The sequence below is a fragment of the Trematomus bernacchii genome, unplaced genomic scaffold (assembly GCF_902827165.1).
Source record: "Trematomus bernacchii unplaced genomic scaffold, fTreBer1.1, whole genome shotgun sequence".
In the NCBI taxonomy this organism is placed as follows: domain Eukaryota; kingdom Metazoa; phylum Chordata; class Actinopteri; order Perciformes; family Nototheniidae; genus Trematomus; species Trematomus bernacchii.
The window spans coordinates 814,958-840,738 of record NW_022987784.1 but is presented as its reverse complement, the minus strand read 5'-3'; the positions used below and the strand labels follow the sequence as shown (position 1 = coordinate 840,738).

Here is a 25,781-nt window from a genome sequence, read left to right as displayed (position 1 = left end):
CCTGGCAACTTTGGATAAAACAAAAGCATATTATTGAATTCTGACTCATATGTTTCAGTCGGCTGATCGAAAGCTTTTTATTATTTCTTTTTCTCATAGGAAAAGGAAATCCCAGCGAAGTGGTCGAAGCATTTTTTGGTGAAGCGGGAGGAGATGAAGGATGGAGCACGGCCTTTAGAGAAGCAACCACAGGATGCACACAGAGCCATTGTCTCATCAGGCTTAGTATGCAGCTCACTTTGCTCCATCACCAGGGCCAAGGCTCAAATCAATTCAATATGGTGGCTGGAGGGGGACAGTCACACAGTGGGTGTAGCCCACATACAAATACATCCAACCCTGGTCTAGACACATGGGACACAGTACAGTGGTGGATGTTGTTTCCCACGCTGCTATGTCACCTCTCTGTGCTGCAGTCACATCACTCTGTGTCGCAGACATTTGGTGAATGTGTAACTACCTAATCTGGTTTGGTATGACTGATATTTGTGATACCATGACAAGCAAAGTCAAGCCAGAAATGTGTGCTTTTGAAATATGCACCGTGGAATTTTGTTTCTTGATACTTGCAGCATGTTAATACAGTTTCTGTGACTGTAGAGTGAATATTGAGGAATGTGTGAGGCTCTCACTGTGAATGACAACCCTCCAGTATGACCTTGATATGAGATCCAGGGCTGCAGTCTCAGACACTGAGGCATGCCCACGTTGGCCTGATAAGGGCTGGCACTCACCTTGTCATCTATCTCTGTGCGGGTGTGTATTTATGTATGCTGCGGGCCAGAGGGAGATAAAATACTGCAACCATCATCTGTTGCCATATGAATCACGTTGAAGCGCAGGAGGTGAGATTGTGCCACCGCTATCTTTCCATCTGCTCTGCCGGCTGATCCCGGGGGGAGGGGGGGGTGAAGGCAGACACGTCCTGGTTTTTCCAGAGAGATTTCAAAACATTTCGCCACCATTCAACACAATGATAATGATGATCTAGTAGACTCAATAAACTAAACTGGACCAACTGGGGATTTAAAAAAATGGTTAGTTAATGCAAGAACTACTTCAATATATACTACATGTTTTCACAGACTATGATTTGGAAATGCTTGAACAAATGTATTTAACTGGAAAAGCCTCAAAGTGTGACACAATTGAATAGACAGTATCAGGATGTGAGAACAAATAAACACACGTAAATAAACGGCAAAGACAAACTACTTCATTATGTTATGCTTTATTAATATTTGAAGCAGCAAAAAACAACACAAATACAAATGTCATAGTGATCAGACTTTACCTGCTTACCATTCCTGCTTGATTGCTGGGTCAGTGTTTTTCTGCAGCTGTGAACAAGCCTCTCTCTGTAGACTGTATGGTGAAGTATTGCTGCCCTTCAGGGAAGGCGGTAGGTTGTACAGTTATCTCCTTATTGGGCAAAATCACTACCCTGAAACCACACAACCTACTACCTCACCCTGTTCGAACATCAGAAAGGTGCCGCAGACTGCCAAGTGTTGGTCCAACTTCCACTGGAGAGCCATGATGTGGAGGCACATGTAAACACTGTACGTTTTCTTATAGTACATACAAAAATCCAGGTACATCTCACACACTTGATATATAAAGCAACTTAATGTACAATGAGAGGCAATGACCAAGTTGAGTTTTCATTTTTAAAACATTACATTATCGGGGAAAGAGGAAGACACCTAGATAAGAGCAGGTTTGTGTAAAAGTTACAACACTACAGTGTGAGAAAATGTAAATACATATTTATTTTGCATTGTTTATTTGCACACAGACAACCGTAACTTCTGAAAAAAAGCACATTTTATTTACCATAATGTCTTGAGAAAACATTAACTACAATCCTTAATGAGCTACGACTTTTAAATACTGCATGGGAATTCTGTGTTCAGCAGTCAGCGGGTACACATGCTCATACCAGGGTGGATCCAGGTTCAAAGGCTCCAACAAAGGCATCTGATGACATTACAGCCACTTCAGGAAAGACAGTAAGTTGTATAGTTATCTGACAGGAAGGGTATGACCCTAAAACTATACAACCTACTACCTCACCCCAAAGGACAGTCTTTAACAACAAAGTCACGTCAGGTCCCCGCACATGCAGGTAATCCGCTTGGCCACACCTCGATGAATGCAAAACAGCGGTTATGATTCACTGAAACACAAACACTCATGGCCTCTCCTCACCGCTGTGAATGCAGTCAGTGTGTTCAGAACACAGTGTGACGACCGGGTCATCCGGTTCAGGGCTGCAGCTTCAGGGGAATTCAAATGATGCAACAAGGTGCATATGATCCAAACAAATTGTATGGGTGGGATATTTCCATATTCAAATGAGCCCAGCAAATAACTCGGAGGGTACTGTGACATTGAAAACATGCAAAGTAATATAAAGTTTTATCCACTTCAGATCTTATCAAAAAAACATTATAATAAATAATCTGTGGTTGAAAAATCCCTCTTTGGTTGAACTGCTTGCAATTTATACATCTCACGTGCAACCTGTGGCTTGGGGTTGCGATTAGCAAATACTTAGATTTAAAGGGGTCACACGCCAAAAGGATTGGAAACACTGTTCTTAAGCTTTACTGCTCACAACATACCAAACCAAACCGGTTTGTTTCGTACAACAACCTGCACACATTCCTCTGTGTTATAAGAACTGTTTGTGTGCTTCAGAGAGGAGAGTGTTACCAACAGTGACTAGTATTGACAGTCAGCTAGCTCATATCGTGGCTCACATGTGCGGAGCAGAGGACCTGCTGCCCTGTTAATGTTTCTCACCTGCTCTGCAGCACGCAGCACATCCTCCCATCAGGGATCCAGCAGCATGTCAGGTAGCCTCCATCTGAAATCCCGAGAGGGAAAATCTGCTACTTCTGCAACAAAGGAAATGGAGAAATACATCAACGAGAAGTCTTCAAGATTTGCCCTCTGTGAGATCAATGGTACTGTAAGCCCCCCGGTGGCTGACGGAGTGTTTCTGATTCTCCATCCTGCATGTTTAACTGTCACACTCAAATAAAGCCATATCAGGGTAATCTTTTTTAGCACGTACCTCCACAGATATATTTGTATGTCTGTGAGGCACAAATGTACAGCACAGCATAATACAGAACAGTATGTCTTGAGCTAAGAGGCCCCATTGTGTCTGCTCAGTGGTGAGTCTGAGGCTCTTTGCATTATTCAACACTCCCATACTTACACCATATCACTGAATGAGTGGATTGTAAGTATGCACAAGCACACACCCTGGAAGGTAACACACACACACACACACCAGCAGCACACAGACGCTTCGCAGAAGGACAGATGCATTATGGCAGTGTGCACACATACACATATACAGCAATGACAGGAAGAACAGGGGAACATTTACTTAAAATTGATTTAATTTAAAGGTAACTATGTTAAAAGTCAACATATATTTAACAGTTCTTTTTGTGACATTATTAAAAGGGGAGAGCCTAACATAACTGTTTTGCAAAGGGCCCCCCTTTTAGTTGACTGATTAGTAATTTGGTATTCATTTTAGTCAATTGTTTATTTGAATAAATGCTTTTTTTTCAAGCCAAAATACTTATTTCCAATAAAACTCTAAAAAAAACAGATTTTACGTGGTACCCTTTCCACATTTTTTGATAAGATACATTTGACTGATCTGTTGTTGCAATCAACTAAACTACCATTTAACAAAATCCAGTGTTAGTCGACTAAGAGTTTCTTTAGGTTAGTACATCCCTAGTTTTGCAGAAAGCTTAAATCTAAATTAAGTTGCTTTACTGTGTTTTTACGGTAACTAAATATAAAAAACGGTCTGCATCGCGTATTGCCGTTCCTATCACAGTCTATTCTCACCGTGCACCCTGCTAAACGCTCGGCAGTGTTTCAGACTTCATAAGGTAAGGTCAAGGAAGACACAGTGTCCTCTCAGTATGCTGACTAGACGTACTTCAATCTAATATAGTAGATGGCTCTGGGGCCCTGACCAACAGAGTGCATGTCCAGGAAAGCTATTGCTTTCAAGTGAAGCCAGGTGCCATCATCCAGTGACAGGAAGATATTCACACTCACACCCACTGCAGAGCAGCAATATGCAATGTAAGCACACACACATACATGTACTGTAGCCTGTTGTACACTTCTTCAGGGCTCTTCACACAGATATGGAATAAAATAAAATAAAAACACCTACACTACGATGAGTTTGTCCACCTGACAATTCAGCCTTTGTGAAAGTACGAGCTCAGCAAGCACCTCTTCACTTGAAAGGTGCAAAGAATCTGTAACTGATACTCTGTTTATAAGCCAGCACCTTCTGCAAGTCCTGCTTTCTACACCTCATTTCATAATGTCACCCAAACACGTATTTACACTGTCATTGCATAAACAAATACATACACAAGGACACAGTTTGAGGCTCAAACACCAACATTTTCACACAATCATGGAAAAAATACCCTTCAGAGGGAAAAGGAAAAACATGATATTCATTTACCTCATCACATTTTCCCACAGCGTTCACAGCAAAGGCACACACTGCTTAAAAAGCCACTTTAATTCAATCACACTTCACTCTAAGTGCTACAGTGCCTATCAATCAATACTGGAGCCCAGTCTCACTCACTGATAGTGGGATGGAGTGCTGTAACCTTGTAAACTGATCTTTGGGGTTTTGGTGGTTTGTGGTCAGTCAATACGGCGAGTAATCCGGAACAATGAGCAGGACATTTACACAATATGCATCCCCGATCCTCATTCATATTTTCTGACGTTTTATTGGCACTAATATGGAAACATTTGAATGAAACCTCGACATTGAACTTGGTAAGTTTAAAAAAAATGTCTCTCTTCATTGACCCTCCTCAGCATGGCCTTTGTGGATGCCTTGTGGCACCGCACGATTATATGAGTGCTTATGGTTTTGTTTGCACTTTGCTATGCAAAGTATTTATGCTCATTAGTTCCTGTGTTTATACGCGTGTGGCTTCCCCTCTATCAGGGAAGTGGTCGGGAACACTGAGACGCCTGTGTGCATGTGTCCCTCTCCGGTCTGTAAACATCTATATGTGAGCGCCGGTACAGTACGAGTGAAGTGGTGTCTGGGCGCAGACAGGAGGAATTCAGAGAGACACGATGCATAGGTTCTGTGCCCCCCAACAGCCCCCTCTGGGTAGCGCAGCAGGCATGACCCATCTATTTATACCAGAGCCAGGGGGGAGGCAGCGGGAGGGCAGGGGCGAGGATAGGCTGCATGGGCAGGTCCTGTTACACATGCCAGGGGGGATGGCTGGGGCAAGCCACAGGGGGATTCTGCTCAAAGTCAGACAGGCTGACCTCCCCGTCACCTCTGCATGAGGCCGATATCCAGCTCGCAAAATGTGTGAGTGTGTGTGTGGAGAGAGAGAGACAGTTTACGAGTGTCATATATGACGGTGCGTGAATGTACAGTATGTGCCTGCAGGAATGTCAGTGGAGCTACAGGTATGCATTTGTGTATGCACAGCGTTTGTGTGTGTGGATAAACCTATGTACACATGTGTGATGGAGTGTACGCCTGCAATGTGCATAATATGTGTGTCCGCCTGTCAGGCTGTGAGGCGAAACGGCCCCAGTGACTCCCCCCCCCCCCCTCCATCCCCCAGCACAGCCATAAACATACCAGGTGAAGATGGCTGGATTAGGCGGAGTTAGCTGATCCTAGAGCAGCCCCCTGGCCCCATCTTTAGAGGTAAAAAATGACCCCAATGATTGTAATGACAGGGCACGCAGCAGGGGTCGCCCAGACCACTCGGCCCGACTTCGCCAGCTGCTTCTCGTCTCTCACACACGCAGTATACACTCACGTGTACACAGGGAAACATACACACACTTGCATGCATGTTTGGACATATACACAGATTGTGATATGCTCATGTAAAGATTCAGAGGCTCAGACGTTGTGACTCCACGCTGATGGAGGCTGATGAAACGTGCATTGCCATGTGTCTGCTGATGACCTGTTGGGCCCCCATCTATTAGGAGGAGTCTTTAGCCCCCACACGTCTGCATGCCCAGCTCTGGTCCGGCCTGCCTGCAGGGCCCCTTCAGTTTGGGCAGTGCCCCATCAAGCTGCATCTGTCGCCAGCTATATTTAGAGGGTGGGACAAATACCTTTCTCCCTGCATATGAACCTCAGCTGACAGACAGAGGGCCAGAGTCGGCAGACAGGGTTCTGTGCGTTTGTAACCTTGAAGAACTCGTTACCCCCGAGCTGCAGCTGGCAGTAGTCAGACTCACTACAGTGGTGAGCAGTCACAGCTAACAGCTAAGGCTGTAAATACAGCACAGTTAACCACAGTTAGCATCGAAGAGCTTGATTTGGCAGCCGTTATTACCGCCAGTTCCTATAGTTCCAGGACTGCTGCCAACACGAAGGAGAATATATAGCAATGTACTCTCTGATAAAGAGATTTAATAATTCTGTGTGTGCTATAAAAGAACGAATTTCTGTGGATTTCAATCCCCTTCAAATAGACCTACATTTCTGCCTATAAGCATGTGTACGTGTGTGGCACTGCCAGCGAGGCAGTCAGTGTGTGATATGTGACCATGTTGCATGGCCATCTGCTCTATATAACCATAAACAAACGCAGGCAGGCCAGCCTCACAGTACCATTTCCAAGAGGTCTAGGCCGAGTAAATATATTCATGCTTTGGTCTCTGGGTAGATGCTGTGGAGATATGCCCCAGAAACAGACCACGGTTATGCAATAGCATTCATAATTCATTCCACAAACACAATATGGAGGCCACTCTGTCCCATATGCAAACACATGGCCAGATTAAGGGCTTTGGAGCCAAAGGGGAGTGCATTCTGAACTCTAAGCAAAGCCGTTGACTGTATGTCTGTCTCAATGAAGCTCGTCTGTGACAGGCCTAAATAGGCCAGGTCGTACTGCTGGAGGGACCTCTGCTATATTTTGCACCTACAGTCTAAATCAGTAACATGCCAACAAAGATACACACTGATACAGTAGCAGACTTTTCACACCATCACTTTCAGGCCATTAAAAGATACTAGTATCCAGATATACTACACTCTTTTACCCTTATTGACAAAAAGTGTTTCTATACATTGAAGACAGCCACACGAAGAAGTCTTCTATATTCCTTAAAAGGAAAACTCAAAATCTTTGAAGAGGTTGGCACACTGGTCACCTTACCTGTTAAGTTTAAAAATAAGTGTGTCCCAGTAAGCTAACCTGCGAACTGTACGTCTGCACATGTACGTACAGTAAGAAAGAGGGTAATTCTATCAATTGTATGAATTGTTGGGTAATGGAATAACAGACGAATAATGCTTTTTTTAAACTTGAAAAAGTTAATTGGGTAACATCAGTTATATTGCGATAATTATATACTTTTGATGGAGTCGAAATGACGATAATTACAAATGACCAAAATAATTGCTTAAAGCTTTTTTCCCAATTATCTTCCGTTACGTTACTAAACACAGTGTAAGCGGAAACACAGGATGATTATGTGTGACTTTTTAAGGTATGCTTAGCAATAGGACTTTATCCCAGCAGACATTTGATTTGTCATAGTAGGACAAACTAAGGTTTTACTAATACAACGGAGAATGGTGTGTTTTACAGTAAGAGTGACTGAACAAGCATGCATAATACCAGATCCTGAAACCAGTCAATCTGAATATTACATTAATTGCAATATTATAATTATATAATGTTTTTCCTACAGGTCCAAATGTCCTCTGTGAAAAAAGCCTTTAAGGCAGCAGCAGCAGCAGCAGTCACCTACTGAAAGCTCGATTTAGTATTCGTGGTGCTGGGGTCAGATGAGAAGAGGATTTAATAACATCTGCACAAGTAATCAAATATCCAGAGCCGCAGGCAGCTAGCTGCTGTAGCTGCAGGCTGTGGGGTGGGGCCGGGGTTACTAAGTGCATGTGACAGTTGGGCTGAAGCGACAGCGAGTAGTGTGCTGTGGTTAGGCTCGAAACAGGTACATAAGTAGAGGTTAAAGCTTTAGTCATGCACTCGGGCTGCAAAGTACTAAAAGGAGAAGTACTTATATCTTGTACTTAAGTCAAAGTAGTAATACCACAATGTAGGAATACTCTGTTACAAGTCCTGTATTCAAAATGTTACTCAAGTAAAAGGTACATAATAATTGGCCTCTAAATATAATTAAAGTAACAGTAAAAGTACTCATAATGCAGATTGGCCCATTTCATGTCATATATATTATATGTTTTGATTATAATTATTGATGAATTATACGTATATCAATCTGGTGCAGGTCAAACTCATTGAATTACTGAATGTACTCCTGGGTAGCATGTGAATTTAATCAATGTGTGACTAAAGTGTTGATCGTATTGTTTATCATTCATCTATATCTGCAAAGTTCCTAAAGGCACTTAATAAAGGTAGAGGAATAAAAGTACAATATTTACCTCTGAATTGAGGTGGAGCAGAAGTAGCAAAAGAAAGTACCTCAAAATTGTACTCAAGTACAGTATATGAGTAAATGTACTTAGTTACTTTAGACCCCTGTATAAGCGTGCAGGTTGTGTTACTGCTGAGGACTCTGGGTAACTGTGGAGCAGAGAGGGATGGAGGGTGGAAGGGGGTCATGCAGCTGTGGACCCTGCCAGCACATTCGGCCCCGGGTGGAAAAAGAAAAACGTTTATGGCGTCCACCCAAGGTCAGCCCTTTGAGAAGAAGAGCTGGGAACGTTCCGTAGGGGAGGCTGCTTGTTTGCATGCAGTCAGCCAGCAACAATAAATAAATAAAATCACTCTCTTCATCAGAAAAATACATATAAAGTGTTCTATCATAGTAATCTTTTCTTCAATTCCTCTGTTTATTTTAATTTCCTCCATAACCCAGCATCCACTTGCACCCCCTTTTTCTCCCTCACTTTACTCTGCCTCTCTCATCCTGCTACCTGACTATTTTGGCAGCGAAACACAAAATGGCGGCGGGGAGCTGAGAGCTGGAAGGCAGAGAGAGTGGAAGCCATTTTCTAACAGATCCAGACCCCAGCACACAGAGAGAGAGTCAGGACGTAATGTCAAGTGGACAGTAGAGATTAGTGTTGTCTGTGCATGTGCACTAAAGATACCTCTGATTGTTTTTTATTTAGCGCACTAACAAGCCATTGGGACCACTTGGCCTTTCACATCAGATATAGACAGTATACAGCCATTATGATTTAATCTAATGCATGATCATATTATAATAAGTCTCAGGAAGAGGAGTAAAATAGATTAAGTCCAAGTCAAACATCTAACAAATGATTTATAATTAGAGCTTCTATCTTATCAAGTGAAATGCAGGACAATACAAGCTCATTACAATACATTTCATTTCAAACCTTTATTTAACCAGATTGGTCCCATTGAGATCATAGATCTCTTTTTCAAGGGAGACCTGCAATACATCCTCAAATAACAAAATATTAAATTGACAATAGGTACTTACGATGCTGCTACGATAGCCGGTCTGTCTGTCCGTGATTTCACTTGTTGGCCACATTTGTTTGTGCCTGAGGCTGAAGTCAAAACCCATCGCACTGCCTGCAGGAGAGACAGAGAGAAAGACAGACAGGGAGTGAGAACTGTATAGTCGAAGGGAGAGACAATTCACAGCGAAGACAAAAAAATTGCATACAGCATGAACAGGGAGTGATGAGTTGCCGCAGAAGCAGAGGGCTGTAGGGCTCCTCTCTGTAGCCTGTTCACTAATAAGCTTGCCCCACGGTGTTGCCTGGCCAAGGAAACTCATTAGTGCAACATGTAACACACCGCACCCTCTCTGCTGGCCTGCACACCGGCCAACTCTCCCTGCCGCATGCTCACCCAACACCAACACACAAGCTCCACCATGGTCTTGGCCTTGCCTCGTAGCACCCACTCGCTGCATACGTGCACACTCTTTGGCATGCTGTATTCCTGAAAGCCCACAGTGTCATGTGCGTGGGTGAAGTGACTCGTATTGCGTGTACTTGTGAGCATAAAAGGTGATTTTCCTGAACATGCAGCACAGTATGTTCGTCTTCACACATGTACAGGCTGCGCAGCGTTAATGTAAGAGGCAGCTTTTGACACCAGCCCGCGTTATCCTGCGCATACGTAGGCGTGTGATGCCAGGGCCGTCGTGTGGAGGTGAAATGGGACAAAGGAAAACAGAGGTATTTAGTCATCATTAGTCGAGTCTCAGATTGCAGTAAAATCAGAGGGCGATCGAGATAAAGGGACTTAAGGTTGTCCTCTATCAGACCAAGGAGGACACATGCAATTTAAAGCCTCCACTCAGTGTGGCGGCGGCTGCTGAAGGGTGATAATTCTGTACAAGTATGCTAATTGCAGCGCAGGACACGGCATTGCAGGGGAAGGGTCTTTTATATATTGTTTCTAACGTTTGTAATTACAGTGCAGTGCCTTGGACCGCTGCCAGCACATGTTTATGGGCTCATGAGTAACCCAACTCCTCCAGCCCATGGAGGGAGATTCATGCCCGAGCTGTGCACTCGCTGCCCTCTGTGAGTGAGTGTGTGTGTTGTTTGTGTATATGCATGTTCATGACTCATATCGACTGGGAAAGTATGTGCAGAGGGGTTAGACTACAGTAGATTAGTATAAACCACACGGATAGCTGCAAGCATTGCACGAAAACACAGAGTGAAGATTCCTTTTAATGATCCCTATGACAATATACCCTTTTCATACAGTATTTAAAACTGTAACTTAGAAGTACACTGTTAAATCAGGTGAGTTGATTTTAAATCTGGAAGCTTTACCATTACAAAGCAGTTTGTACAAGGAAACGTAAATAAAGAATATTACTGTTTAATTTAACAGTACAAATCATACTAAAAAATACATACTATAGTTAATATAGTTATAGTTAACTAACAAATGAATGTAAACGAAAATCAAAATCGTATAGTATTTTCAGTTTTCCGTACCAAAATGAGTAAAACAAAGACAGCTGGAGCCAGTATATTTGTTTTTCTCACTAAATGTAACCAACATAATTCATCTCAGTGCTGATAAACAGTAAGTAAGTGCTGAAGTGGAGGTGAGGTGAGGGAAGGGATTTACAGTATTTTCATAGTCTGAGAGTCTCAGGCGATGCCTTTCAACACTTCCAACTCTACCTCCAAGTTGAACAATTTAGCTGATTCTGCAGTTTTTCTCTGACTAAATTGCCATGGCGACAGCAGAGGCCAAAAGCTGGAGAAATATATGAGCTTTGGAAAATAAAAAGTTGAGTGGGCTCAGCTCAGCGTTATCTGGAATATCGCTTTGCCTGGCAGGTACATAAAACAAGTATCTATCCCCACAATGTGTGTTGAGAGACTCACACGAGATGCAAAGCCTCTCAAACACACACACACGGAATCCATCGAGTGGTCAGAAACAAAGAAAACTTCAAATGTATTTTATAAATATCAATCTGGCTGGGGGAAATAAATCAGGCTGTCATAATGAAGTAGTTTAAAGGTTTCTAAATCAATAGCAAGTGTGTAAGAAAATTGCCCTTGGGTAAATACATTCAGGGGGAAAAAGAGCCCATGATGTGAAGGTGAAACTTTCACAGGTCTCTTTTCCTCTGGAGAAAAAGAGGGGAGAGAGAAAAAGAAAAAGTCTACATCATCTGTCACCCCCCAAACCTCTCCACCGGTCCAGTATTATGTCATTGTGACTGTGCTCACCGTCTCTGTGGACTTGCTGTGGTTTTGTGGATAAATTACATGTGACACTCCCAGCAGACATCCTGATTAACACAGGGAGAATAAAATGGCCCCCAATCCTCAGTAGTCAAAGGGGTAATGGACTAATGGCTTCCATGTATGGCGAGAGAAGCGAGGAAAAACAGGTTAGGTTTGTATGAGTGTAATGTGTGTGTGAGTGCATCAGCATACTTGTCTGTAATTACTTTGTTTATTGAGCCCTGAACTTTGGGCTTTCGTGCAATCATTTTTGGCACGTTTGGCGTACCAAAGAGTGAACAGTACGCGTGTGTGTGTGTTTGTGTGTGTGTGTATGTCTATTGGGGTCTCGGAGCTCTTTGTCCAGCTTTCTTTTCAGGTCTGGCCTACTTTCTACTGTACTGTAGTGCTGATTCTGTGTGATAACCTGTAGTGGCCACTGTAGATCCACTCCTCTTCTCTCAGGCTACAGGAGGGCCACAGCTTGGCCAGCTGCTGCCACACAGAGCCCATCTGACTGCACTCACCTCGAGGAGATTTCCACAGCTTTTCCACACAACTAACGAATTAAAGCGTAAAGAAGATGTTCCTATGATTGACACAAGCACTCTAAAATATAGGCGCCTCTCAAGTTTTTGCAGAAAGATCCATGACCTTCTTAAGTGCTAGTTTGCCACTGTGGGAAATTTAAATCCTGCTCAATTTCCACAAGCATTGACCTGCTTGTGCTAACATGCTGCATAGTGTCAGTTACTTTGCACCTCTGCTTATAGTCTGTCAGTAAGAATGCTTGACCTCGATCTAAAGCGGGACTGCAAAGTCATCATATTTATACCTCCATATAAACATAATTTTGTATTCACATACATATTATTTGCATAATATGCCATGTTTCTAATTTCAACAAAATTAATTTTTATGAATACGTTATCAAGTATTCATTTAATTCAAAAAATTAGGAATTGTAAAATGTGAATTTAACTTTTTGAAAGGGGGTCAGAAACGGCTAATTTCTGTCAAGTAAAAAAAACGTTGTTCTTCAAATCTATTAATAGTGAATATATATTTATAGTAAGCAATATTTAGATATTGTATCATTTTTGATTCAATACAGAACATAGATGTATAATGTCAACATCAAAATCCTCTTATATGATTACATCCATGCATGTTTACTAGTCATGACCTATACAGTACTGCATGTAATTCATATGAAACCCTGACAGTCCTCCAGAGAGCTCAGACATACAATATCACTTTACGTGACTTCTCAGTTTTCATTGTACTTAAAACAGCACACTGAAACCGTTTTAGCAGGAGAAATTAAAAAAGGGTTCATTATTACAGTAGAAAAAAATGCAGTGAATTCTCCCCCATTCCCCACTCCAATCTGGGTTTCATATTAGCCAGGAGGAAATTGGATGAAATTCACAACATCACAGCAATGAAACAAAATCACATAATGTTAAATACCAATGTATCCACTTAACAAAGTAGGCAGTGTATTGGTGGCTTCTTTGCTGTGTGTGATGTACATGGTGAGTGACTCATTTTCACTGTGTTGCACTCGTAAGAATACACTGAGCACTGACACATGACCGAAACCACACACACACACACAAGTATCTGGCAGAAATACTCAGATCTGGAGACAGAGAGTAGTCTCTACAGTGCTGCTGCAAACAAAACCATCAGAATCTACAAAAAATGAATTTCCTATTAAAAAAGTGAGCTAGCAATCAAAACATATCACTTATTTCAACTTACATTACACAATTAAGCAATAACACTACACCCCTGACACATATTCTTCCCATCAGTCAATTCCCTGTATGATGTTGTGTGAAATAAGAGTTTTAATATTAAGTTTGCTTCATTCAGACATGTGGAAATGCCTCAGGCTGCCAGTTTGTGACTCTATTTCCTTATGTAAATTATTATATATTTTAAAGCTCATAACATTATTGAGAATGACAAATAATGCTTTTTTTTTTTTTAGAGCAATTGCGATATTAAAATTAAATAACTCAATCTAAGATACCTTGAAATACTATCTTCTACTAATGACTAGATAGGAATTAGGAAATTCTAAATCATGACAATTGTAGATTTTATGAAGACCACACACACACACACACACACACACACACACACACACACACACACACACACACACACACACACACACACACACACACACACACACACACACACACACACACACACACACACACACACACACACACACACACACACACACACACACACACACACACACACACCACACACACACACACACACACACACACACACACACACACACACACACACACACACACACACACACACACACACACACACACACACACACACACACACACACACAGTCTAGATGCTATTATTGTACCTACACGAATTGCAATGCTGTACAAATATATAATTCCAGAAGCTTACATTTTTCTCTATATAGACATAAGAGTTTTAATTCAACGTATTCCGTCTTCTGAACTTTATGACAGAACTTTTACAATTCTTAAATAGTTTATTCTTTAGGGAAAAAAGAGGGAGTACATTTAATCTTTTTCTCTCTAAATGCTTCGTAATGAGTCATATGATAATGTAAATCTTACATTATGTCTTATTATCTTATTCAAATTTAAATCAAAGCATAGCTCATTAGCAGTAAACGAAAAGCAAATTAAAGTTTTATAAAAAGCCTGAATTACATATGATTATTACTAACAATTACTGCGAATACTGCAGAACAATAATTCAGAGGAACATCTTTGGGATTCATTTCCAGAGAATTTTCGTTGCATGCCTACAAGTATCAAAAAGTAAGAAGGTGTTGGATTTTTTTTTGTTGCACCAAACAAAAATCATACAATTCTTAACAATATATATTATATTCAAAGAGGAAAATACTGAGTTATAATTTTTTATAATTTTTTTCTCATTCAAGTTCAAGGACACCATCAGGTTTAAGAACTTGAACTTGTCCTGCAGTGAGATGTGGCTCCGTTTATTTCCACTACATTTGTTACGAACTGGTATTCACATATAAAAATAAATAAAATAAATATATACATTTCTATTTTGAGAATATAATGAAATATATTATTTGCTAAAATACATATAAAAAGGCACTTATGACTGTAGAGGTTTAATACAACTAAAACGTTGAACACACCCTATCATTAAACCGAAGAACACACACACTTAAAAGGGAAACAAACCTATAAAGAATTTTTTAAAACATGCTCATTACTGTTAGAATGAATTTTAATCTCAGATCATGAAATAAAATAATTAAAAAACGACGCATAAGAATACGTAAGTTTGATTTGATGTGTATTTAGGTGTGTGTGTGTGTGTGTGTGTGTGTGTGTGTGTGTGTGTGTGTGTGTGTGTGTAACTGGCTAGTAGAGCTGGAGTTTGCTTCAGTGCACAGAAGGCCTGGCTGTGGGCTGTGCCAGGCTGTTGGGTTGGTCAGGTATACTTTTACAGAGAGCGAAGAAATACTGCTAACCCTCACCACCATGCCATCTGCCTCTCGACATGCAGACTGGACTCCAGCCATCCTTTGCCAAAAAGGCCTAAGGGGTGGAGTAGTGTAATACTCTGCCAGCCAAAACCATGTGTCCACTGCTAGTTCTGCAGAGCTTATATCCATATAAATGAACATAAACGCCTATGTATGGAAAAACTGAACCCGGGTCGTGAATCACCCGAAAGCTTCCAGTGATCCCGGGTTAGCTTTGCCCTTAAAAGAAGTCCCATTTAACATAAACGCTGATAAGCAGAGGAGCACATGAGTAGAACAAAGAACAACAACAATTAAAAGATATTTGAAAACATGTATTAAGTATCAGATTTGGTTCGCCTTTCAGGCAATCTGAAATATTTAATGTTACAAATTGAGCTAGGGATTTTAAATTGCCATATGCAAGTCTCATTTACTAATGCAACCTGACTTTTCCAGTAATCAAAAAAAGTTAACAACCAAGTATGGACAAAGAGCCTATAAGAAGGCAAGCAAATGAACGAGAGTCAAGTTCATTATTTCATAATTGTTGTGTAGTTTTATGACTTTTTATGGTTTAAACTTTTCTATGGCTTATTCATGTTTGTTCTTTTTTCAAAAGAAAAAAGGGAATGTTTTTACATGCATCAATGTAATTAGAAAAGCATTTCCAAAATATTACAATGCAAAACATGTGTACTTTGAAATCCTGTGTAAAGTAAATGAAAGGTCGATATAAAAAAAAGGAAAAAACAACCAGGAAATAATGTGATCATTATAATTAAGTCGTAAAAGTCATTACCTTTTAAATGGCAAAGCGAAGGACTATCTTTTCTATTTATTCCGCCGCCTTAAAAGAAATACAAGCTTGGCAAATACTACCCGTAAAACTTCAAATTGAAAGATATGCAGAGTACTCTCACTGAAATATAGCTGAAAGTCATGCCTGTGACAACATTAAACGGATCACAACAATCTGTACACCACGTACTTCTTGTAATACACAACATAATAACATACTAAGCTCGGACCACATCACTCATTTGAAATACCTCCACAACCGTGGCCTTCCGCTTATCCACTAATTACTCCGGAGTAGGATTATGCTGGCAGCAATCAAAGTACTAATAATGACTTTTGTTCATGCAATAATATATTTCAACAAGGTTTTATGCAAGGCTGGAAAAAGTTATAGAAAGTTAAAGGAACAGCTCCATCGCTTTTATACGCACTATCATGTACGTTCCGAAACTACATGTAGGATTTTTAATTCAGATGTATAAATGCGCACTCAAGTATAAAGAAACTTTGTGTACAATTGTTTATTTACACAGTTTGCCTGTTAAACATTGAAAGCCTAAGGCGTAAACACACGGATAAACTTCCATCGGAAACACGCAAGCATATTAATATTAATAACAGATATTACTCACCGAACTTCACTGAAGATGGGAAATGTCTGGTCGGGATGCGAAATGTTGCAGCTCTCCCCGCTTTGATCCACATCTCTGTCAAGGAAGAGGAGAATGCCATAAGCTCCCGTCTGGTGGATCTTTCATATTTCCCACAGCCTGTCCCCTCACAGCCGAGCCTCAGCCCAGCTCCAGAGCCCCAGCTCCAGCCTCAGTCTGATCCCCTGCAGCCAGCCGGGACGAGCCTGGTGAGGCCTGAAACAATAGGAGGCCATGAGGCTGTCTGCAAGGCTCCAGCTTAGCCCGTCTGCTAGTTAACAAGTCTTTGAATGAGGAATGTTAGCAAACAGACAAACAGCATGTCTGATGCATGCAAATAGTACAACCAGTCCAGTCACAGCCTTGGCTGGCTACATGAATAATTCAGCAGTCTATATGCTGCTCTCCCACATTTCTCCCTCCCTCTTCCCGAGTGAAATGCCTTCACTAGAATAAGTGTGGCAAAGTATTCAAACCTCTGCTATACCGGCAGCCTTGGTCGCAAACATTACTTTTAATACTTTATACAAACATGCAATAATAGCACAGGTGGATATGGAGAGACGCGACATGAAGGGTTACTTCGGACGCTTCGCTGCAACAATTAAACATTTCGCAATTACTACATTTTTTTGTCTTATTGCCTTTTAATGTCTTTTCTTTGCAGTTGGCACCTGTCCCAGAAAGAGCTCCGGCTCAGCACACCACTCTGCTGTTAGGAGAGCGAGTCGGTGTGAAAGAGAGAGAACAAGAGGGAGCGAGAGGGAGACACAGAGAGGACATGGGAAGGAAAGAGAAGGAGACAGGGAGTAAAGACGAAGGAGGTGCGATACTTCACGCCAGTCGCTGAAGAAGGACATGTCTTTAAAAACAGACGAGTACCGCTCTTAAATACTGCTCACATTTTATGCTTGTCATCCGTAGTGGTCATTCAGACCACGAGCCAACTCCACGCAGGTTACCCGTCAGAAATGGCGCCCCGACACTCCAGGTGGAACAAGGCCCATCACATGGCAAAACACCACCTTGACAAATTCCCATCCGAAGAGAAAGAAACTAAATAAATACTACTCGAAACCCATCAGCGGGGAAGAAATAAGGCAGACGCGATGCACTTTAAGAACACAACATAAAAAAGAACAGAAGAAACAGAGCCCAAATCCAAAGGGACGCAAAATCTATGCGCCAAAAGTGCGAAAAGGCCCATAAAAAGCAACTTGTTGCCAGGTTTCGCAGAGCTGTTGGAGGCAGAGGGTTAAAATCCAGCTAGTAGTGAGTGAAAAAAAAGCTCCGTCTATGGAAGGGCGGGCTGTGGGGAGGCCCTGACTGTAGAAATAGCAGCAGACTTTTTTTCTTTTTTTTCCCCTCGCAGAGCTTAAGTCTCCCCCTTGCGTGTGGCTGGAGCAGAAAGAGGGGAGCAGGCGAAACAGAGAGAGAAAAAGAAGTGGGGAGAGAGGGAGGAAGAGAGGAGGAGACAGCCAGCGCACAGTGAAGGAGAGAAATGCTCTGCTGATGATGAAATAGGAGGTGCGGCGGAGCGCGCGAACCAGCCACTTTTTCATCACATGTCCAACACGGCAAGGAACTGTATTTGCACCGGAGACTGGGGAGAAGGGAGGGAGGGAGCATAAGATGGGTGGGAGACGGAGACACAGAGAGAGAGAGAGAGAGAGAGGGGGAGTGGGAGGGTGGAAAGCATTAAATGTGGGAGGGGTGGAGGAGGAAGAATGACACAGAAATCCACTCCTCCAGCCGTGCGCAGACGCAGTGCACACACACACTTCCACGCCATACTGGGATACACTATACAGTACCTCAGCTACTATATCAACTCGTGAAAAGAAAAGCGGGGAAAAAGAGATTCACAGTCTCTCAGAACGGACTGCCCCGCTGAAGGACCCTTGAAATATTCAGCACTATTGAGAGCAGGTTGAATTATTAACCGTATCTCTTACTGTAGTGGGGCTTTTGTCGCTGGAACAGTCTTGGGAGCACACTCTGAAAGGAGCACACACTCTCGGAGTGCATTAACTCTTTAGCATGCCACAGTGACTAGCGTGAATGCACACACACACACACACACACACACACACAGGAAAAAGATAAGCTTCCACAGTGTTTATTTCAGTAACATGTGGCGAAGAACGGGGGGCTAGGACCCTCCTCTCTGTCACAAAGCGCGCTGCAGCTGAACCCTCGCAGCTATTTTGGCACAAAGTCAAGAGGCTGATAAGCATTTTTGGGTGAGACTTCGCTGCTTTTCCTCGAGGAAAAACAGCTGCCACTTGCTCGGTAAAATGCATTCAACAGTTCTGAGAAAAATGAGAGAAACCCCCAGAGATGCTAAAATGCTAAAAACCCCAAATAGGATTGTCCAAATAAATTATCTTAACCAAATGTTTGCACAAATTTACATGAAGAGTGAGGAAGCCAGAGAGTTAAGTGGAGGGGGAGACTCAAACAGCATGGCCGTTTCCACCATCTTAGATTGTATTGATTATTCTTTGCTGTAACGTCTGTCTCTCTCACACACGCTAGCTCTCTTTCTCTCCCTTTCTGTCCCTCCCTCCCTTTTTTCTGCCTGTGTTCTGCCACCTTCCCTGCTCGGCGATCAGCATTTGGCTTTTTCCATTTGTGGCAGATTACTGTAACGCTATTGTACAACAACTTCCTGCCTCTTTTGGCACGGGTTCTAAAAAAAATCTGCAAAAGCAGAGCTCGTGGCTTCAAACCTTTTCCCCCCTCGGCCTTGAACTGCAGGAGCTTTATAAGAAAAGAAAAGGAGGAAGGAGATATGTAAAGTTTGTCTGTTACTGAGGAACTATTTTCATTGCATCTCAGCTTTATAAACTGCTGAGAATTAAAGAGGGGACTTCATGCCTAGCAGACAATGAAAGAAAAAAGGTGGGGGTTTAACTTTTCTTACTTTTACACTGTGAAAACGTTCTGTTGGTTTTAAGGGGGCACTGAATTATTAGTGGGGCTGCAGCTCACGCAGATCTGTCTAACATGGCTGCTACTGCTTGGGGCTGCTCAGTTTTGTGAGGGCTGCTTTCATAGCACCGCCGCCTCCCCGTTCCTCGCCGGCTCTCTTCCCCACACAGACACCGGATTCTCCACAAAAGCTCTTCTCTGCACTTCTCTTTGCTCCACAGGTTTCAGGACAAACACAGGTGGCTGAACACAGACCTAGTGCAGACAGAAAATGCATTATTTACACTAACTTGCTGCAAAAAGAAGGCTGGACTGCGATTTCTTTTCCCCCTTCCCTAAATGAGATATGAGCCCGGTCCAGGCATCTAACATTGGCATGAGCTATAGGATCCCATTAGAAGGAGTGCAGCTGTACGTCACATCTCGCCATGCGTTTTAACCAATTGAGAAGGCCATGACTTCATTATGGCTTCAATGTAAAAAGCTGTAATATGTACAGTATATTTTCAGACCTTATTTGGGAATTAATGTGGATCCTGAAACAGAATATGTTAGAGGTCCAAGCATTAGCTGTTCTGGGGAAGCATACTTTGTGTGTTTATGCTTAGTAAGCATAAAGAGCATTGGAGGATAACGTTTTTATTTCGGGTTTCGATCCGTCTCTCCCCACTGGGCTCCTTCACAAAGCTTTTAGGATGCGTTTTAAAAAGAATTAATCATCTTTTAATTTTTACGGCCCTAATTTACAACATTATCGCAAACAAGGCAGAATTTCCAAAATGATTTATCGGTTTCTGATTAAATCCATTGTGCAAACCCTACCCTGATTTTTTCCTGCTTAATTGTTCAAATACGATCGTTTGGAGAATATTTACAATGCCACAGAATTTTAATTGCTCTTCGGTTTATATCATTTCGGGTAAAGAGAAGCCACAGCTTTTCCTCTGCAGTGCATGGCTGCAACATCTGTGTGATACAGAATCAATCAGGCCAATTCAGAATATGATGTGAAACAAAATGGCTGACGGCGCCATGTTATGGACTCTGCCCAACGTTATTTTACTCTGAAAAAAACTCTAAACCCTTTTGCTGATTTGAATTTAAAATGGATGTTATTTATTTTGATAATATTACATAGTTTAATACATGTTTAAAATACTTTGAAGAACTAAATAATAATGATAATAATAATTTTGCATATGTATCAGACTTTTGTCAAATACATTTTGATTCATTATCCAATAATGATCACATGATTATCAGGGCCTGCAATGAACTTTCCCTCTCACACTGATACAATCATATCGTGCAGTGGTCTGCTGCTGACAGGAAAACACACTAAACACATATCTAAGTGTGAGTCCAACACTCTATGACAGAAAGTTCAGATAAGGGGACCGAACAAGGACAGTTTAAAGACACTGCTTCTCTATGGCTTCCTTTCTACAGCTACAGGAAACAGTAAGGAGAGCTGGAGGAATAAGAAACTGCAGTGGGCAGGGAATCTGCAAAGACACACAGTATTTGCTCTTAGTCATTTGCAAACATCAAGGAGGCATTGAGGAGCGGGGGGGTTCTGTGCTTGGTCAGCAACCACCACTACAGCCACATGTGAGACACGATAAAAACACATATATCTTCTAATGGGCTTATTCCAGGGGATAAAAGCTAACCACTAATGTCTCCCTACGCTGCGAGGGAAGATGTTTTACTCTCCAGGAGCAGGAGTGGAGTCTATGAGGTGGTCTTGCTTAAGCCCCGCACGTGTCTAAACAACTTCTCTATTACACCCGAGACCTTTGAGGGCACTCCCCATCGAGCGGGGAACAAAGGCCATGACCCCGGGGTCAAAAGCGTTACACGGGAGGCCAAGCGGGCCCATTGAATGCAGCACTGTTTGCTTTAAGAAGGTAAAGATTACTAACACATTAACTAATGCCGATTAGGGGGTTATCCCTCATGGGACGGCGGTCCCAGGGCAGCACATCACGTCTTATTAACACAGCCTGACCTTTGACCCCAGCAGTCACCTCAGGCAGTCGACTGTGACCACCACTTTCTCCTCTCTGACTGACACACACACACACACACAAGAAATGAAGAGCAACACAGCAAGGTGCAGCACAGCTTGAAACATAAGTGTTGTCTGAACAAACGTGAATAAATGATGCAATATAATCACTGCCCAGTATTTGAAGAGTTAATGCACTCCTGTTCGAGCTGCAAAATTAGCCGGCATTGCACCATCTGTGTGTCTGAAAATAATCAGAGTAATAAGTAGAAGTTCCTAATTAAACATGATCGATCCAAGAAAAAAGAATTTCAAGGCCTCACAAACATGTGCTCTACCGAAGTTTATAAAATGGAAGCATGTGCAATAAAGTTCTCATCACAAAATGGTGGAGAGGACATGCGCAGTATTGACGTCCCAGATGATCATATGACGAAAAGCAAGAGAGGAAACATTTATTCACAAACACACTGCTATTCAAACTTTATTTTTGCATCAGAAAAGTTAATTGGCTTTTTGAACCCTTCTTGTCCAGAAAGAGCAAGCCAATAATAACTTATAGAGACATCCTTCACACACCAGCTTCTTAAATGACTCTTTTTGATCAGATTATTTATTTATTGCAAATGTCCCTCTATAAATAAAGTAGCATGGGAATATTAATTTAATGGAATCAGAAGACTATCAGGATTAGAGTATTTTTCCAAAAAGTCAAATCGATGTTTGTGCAGTGAATTAAAAAATGTGATTTCATTGTTTTAAAGTTTTTGTTTAAAGTTGGCTTCTCATGTAAAAGATGAATAAAAATAGAGCAGATGTTTGAAAATATGCAATTACATGATTGAATGTCAAACATCAATGTATTTCATTAGCTAAACTTTATTTTATAAATGAAAATCTAATTAAGACTGTGCTGGCCTTACATATGATAAATAGAAACTGAATAAAATGAATTCTAAATTATATTTCATATAGAGCACATCATGGAAAAAGAAATTGTGCAAACATTGTGTGTTTAATTTACATTGGAAAAATACCATGATTGTCATTGACACTAGACACAAATGTCTTCTGTCTGGCAAATATTAATATATGTATGAAATGTGTGGGTTGAATGTAAATCTGGTTTTTTATATTAGTTTAGTTTATTTAGTTTTTGCACAGAAATAATAACACCGCAGCACATATCTGTGCTCCCAGGGCAGATATGCACCTTGTGAACTTAATTTTGGACATTTGTGCTTCACAATAGGTTGTTTTAATTAATTTTCTAAAGTTTGCAGTTATATGAATACTAAAGAAAACAGATTTCAGCCAAAGGAAACTTTAAACACGTGCTCCATTATAAAAGATGGTCTTCTGAGTAAATACTCTCTTTGAATCGGTTTTAACCATTAGCAGATTTTGAATTTAAATTAATGCAATTACTATAATGATTTTTAATTATTATTATTAGCAAATATTAAGCAATATATTCTCCCCGCTAGCAATAAATGATTTGGCGGCACATTTATAAGCATGGCATATTTCAAAATCACTTGACTGCTTGTACATACATGATGCTTAGCAATTTTTTCGGGGGGTTTTTTATATCGGATTTTAGTTCAATTGACCGACTGAAATATTTTACAATGTGTCCTGCTACACTCGTTTAATCTCAAAGTGCAAACCAGAGTATTTCTTTAACATCAGATAGCATTTAATCAGCTGCCTTAATATAAACCAAATCAAAAAGATACTCAATTAATCCAAAGTATTAGCTGTGTTGTGCATTATTTTAAATACATGTTCTAAATAAACTACATTTGTACACTGCAGCTATTCCTTCTAACAAGAAAATAGATATGAAGATTTTTATTTTATTTAGGAATAAACTCACCTTGCTGTTTTTCACAGGAATCGGAAAGAGGGAGAAGAGGAGGAAAGAGACACAGAGGGAAAAGGAGCAAAGGAGACTTTCTTGTGGGAACAAGCTGGAAATTATGGACCAATTCGATATGAGACCTCGGAGTGGAAGACCTATCCGAAGAGGGACACGCCCTAACTGTAACTAACAACTACTTCTGGCAGCCCTTCAACAGCCAAACATATTGTCCTGGATCAGGTCAGAGAACCAGGGCAGCCTCGGCAAGAAATCCACATTCAACTAGTACCAATGGTGGAATTTAAATGTAGTCAACTAATGGGTTTTCAATTAGATTTAGATTAAGCTTTAAACTATTATTAGGATTTTGCTTATCAAATGTAAAAAGACTACAGAAACACACATTCAACCAATATGTCTACACTTTGAGACTCTGAGACAAAAAGGGCGACAGTTGCAGGTTTTTTAAATTACTACTAAATATAATCTTTTCTATTATTTTGTATAATATACATGTTACCCATGTTCTCGTCCTATGACGTCACAAGTTAAATTAACCCCTCTTACAACATGTTACTCATTTCACATTGCTGTCATAATTCAAATATTTTTGAAATACATTTTCATTTAACCCTTTCTGACAAAAAATAAATATAGCCGAAGTAAGCAAAGCCACTTTTACATTTACATGTGACTCACTATAATAAAGAATGATTTGATACTAAAATAAAATGTCTTTACATTAATCAAAGGGCTCCTTTAAAATAGAAATAGAGAGATATTTGAACTTATTGAAAATACTGTATAATTAAAGTAATAATGAAAATCAAATTGACTGCAAAACACTAATCAAAGACATTACGTACTGCAGAGACAAATTCTCAAAGTCATTGACACGCTATTGTAAAAAAGCAAATTCTCTATTTCTGTCCTCTTCAATTGCCTTTGCTTCTACATACCTGAACTCTCCCTTTGCAGTTTTACCCTCAGAGCAGCTACACCTACTGTAAACCGCCTTGGCCATTTTGTTTTATTCTTCCTCAACACTAAGCCAGGAGTGCACAGGCCTGGCATTTTAGGCGCCACGTCACAACGCCTGTGTCTGCACTGCAGGGCTGCAAGGTGTCCAGCAGCCACGGCACTCAGCAGCGCACTGCCTCAACAAACACTGTGTGCACCTCTTGTTGTTTTAAGATAGTCCCTAGCATCCCTGCTTCTACTGACAACAGCAAAACATACACCGAAAGCTTTAGAAATGTCCTAAACATGCTGTCATCCAGGTCTTCTCTCCAACACAGAGCCACTGAGCCTTCAGCCCTGCATCACTTCACAGAAATTACCTCAGTAAAGTTAGCTCACACACACAGTAGATATGATACTCATCCAATTGAGCAATGATTTTTTTAATGAAGTTGGTAACCGCTTCTACATTTCTGCACAATAATCTGTGTGATCTTTTAAAAGGTAACACAGTCCTGATATTGATATAAAAGATAAAGATAAAAACACTGATTATGTCAATTCCACTGGGCTGATTAACTGTCATTGAGGTGCATTTGTCATGTTGCATAAAGATATTTATAATATTTGTATAATTATTTTTGTTATGATTATTATTTATTTATATTGATTTTGTATGTGTATTAAACTGTACATTGGATCACATTTTTTATCTTATTTTGACATTTTTTTAATTAATTCAGATTTAGCTGTGTGTGGTTTTATATATTTTAGAGTATTGCAAAGTTACATTATTGTAAATATGACCCTTAATTGTACAGTACAGCTTTTTGAAATAAAAACAGTCTGTGTCTTTAAGTGGAAAAATGAGTTGACATGGATACGGTGACTTGTTCTATTATTTGTGCCAATCACTATTCATTGGAATGTATCAAAATCACTTCATAAACTAGTCCAAGAATTTTGAATGAAGTATTGTGTGTTGCAGAGATGTCCCATTGTATTCGACAGACTCTAAAACAGATACAGATCTACAGATCTTCGTAAAACATCACACATAATCATGTTAATATTTATTTTTCAATAGAAATATGAATTACAATGCGCAAAACGATAATTCCCTGCGATATCATGCATCATATGACAATTGTAATATTAGTAGAAATAATCGCAATTTGATATTCTTTCCAAATCGCTCAGCCCTGCATCAGAGGAGCAATTATAGATATTGAGGAACTTGGTCATCTGAGGACACTCACATTCTACAAAGTGGTTGTTTCTCTAAAAAA

General features: G+C 40.8%; 2 long non-coding RNA genes across 2 annotated transcripts; one reads left to right on the top strand and one right to left on the bottom strand.

The window, feature by feature from the left end:
• Positions 1-1,215: 1,215 nt before the first annotated feature.
• Positions 1,216-18,078, bottom strand: LOC117497484. Its single transcript, XR_004557386.1, has 3 exons — positions 16,706-18,078; positions 9,517-9,611; positions 1,216-2,903 (listed from the first exon to the last, which is right to left on the bottom strand). It is a non-coding gene; the product is annotated as an uncharacterized LOC117497484 (long non-coding RNA).
• Positions 18,079-19,324: 1,246 nt separating this feature from the next.
• Positions 19,325-25,325, top strand: LOC117497438. Its single transcript, XR_004557381.1, has 3 exons — positions 19,325-19,627; positions 21,361-21,567; positions 23,565-25,325. It is a non-coding gene; the product is annotated as an uncharacterized LOC117497438 (long non-coding RNA).
• Positions 25,326-25,781: the final 456 nt, after the last annotated feature.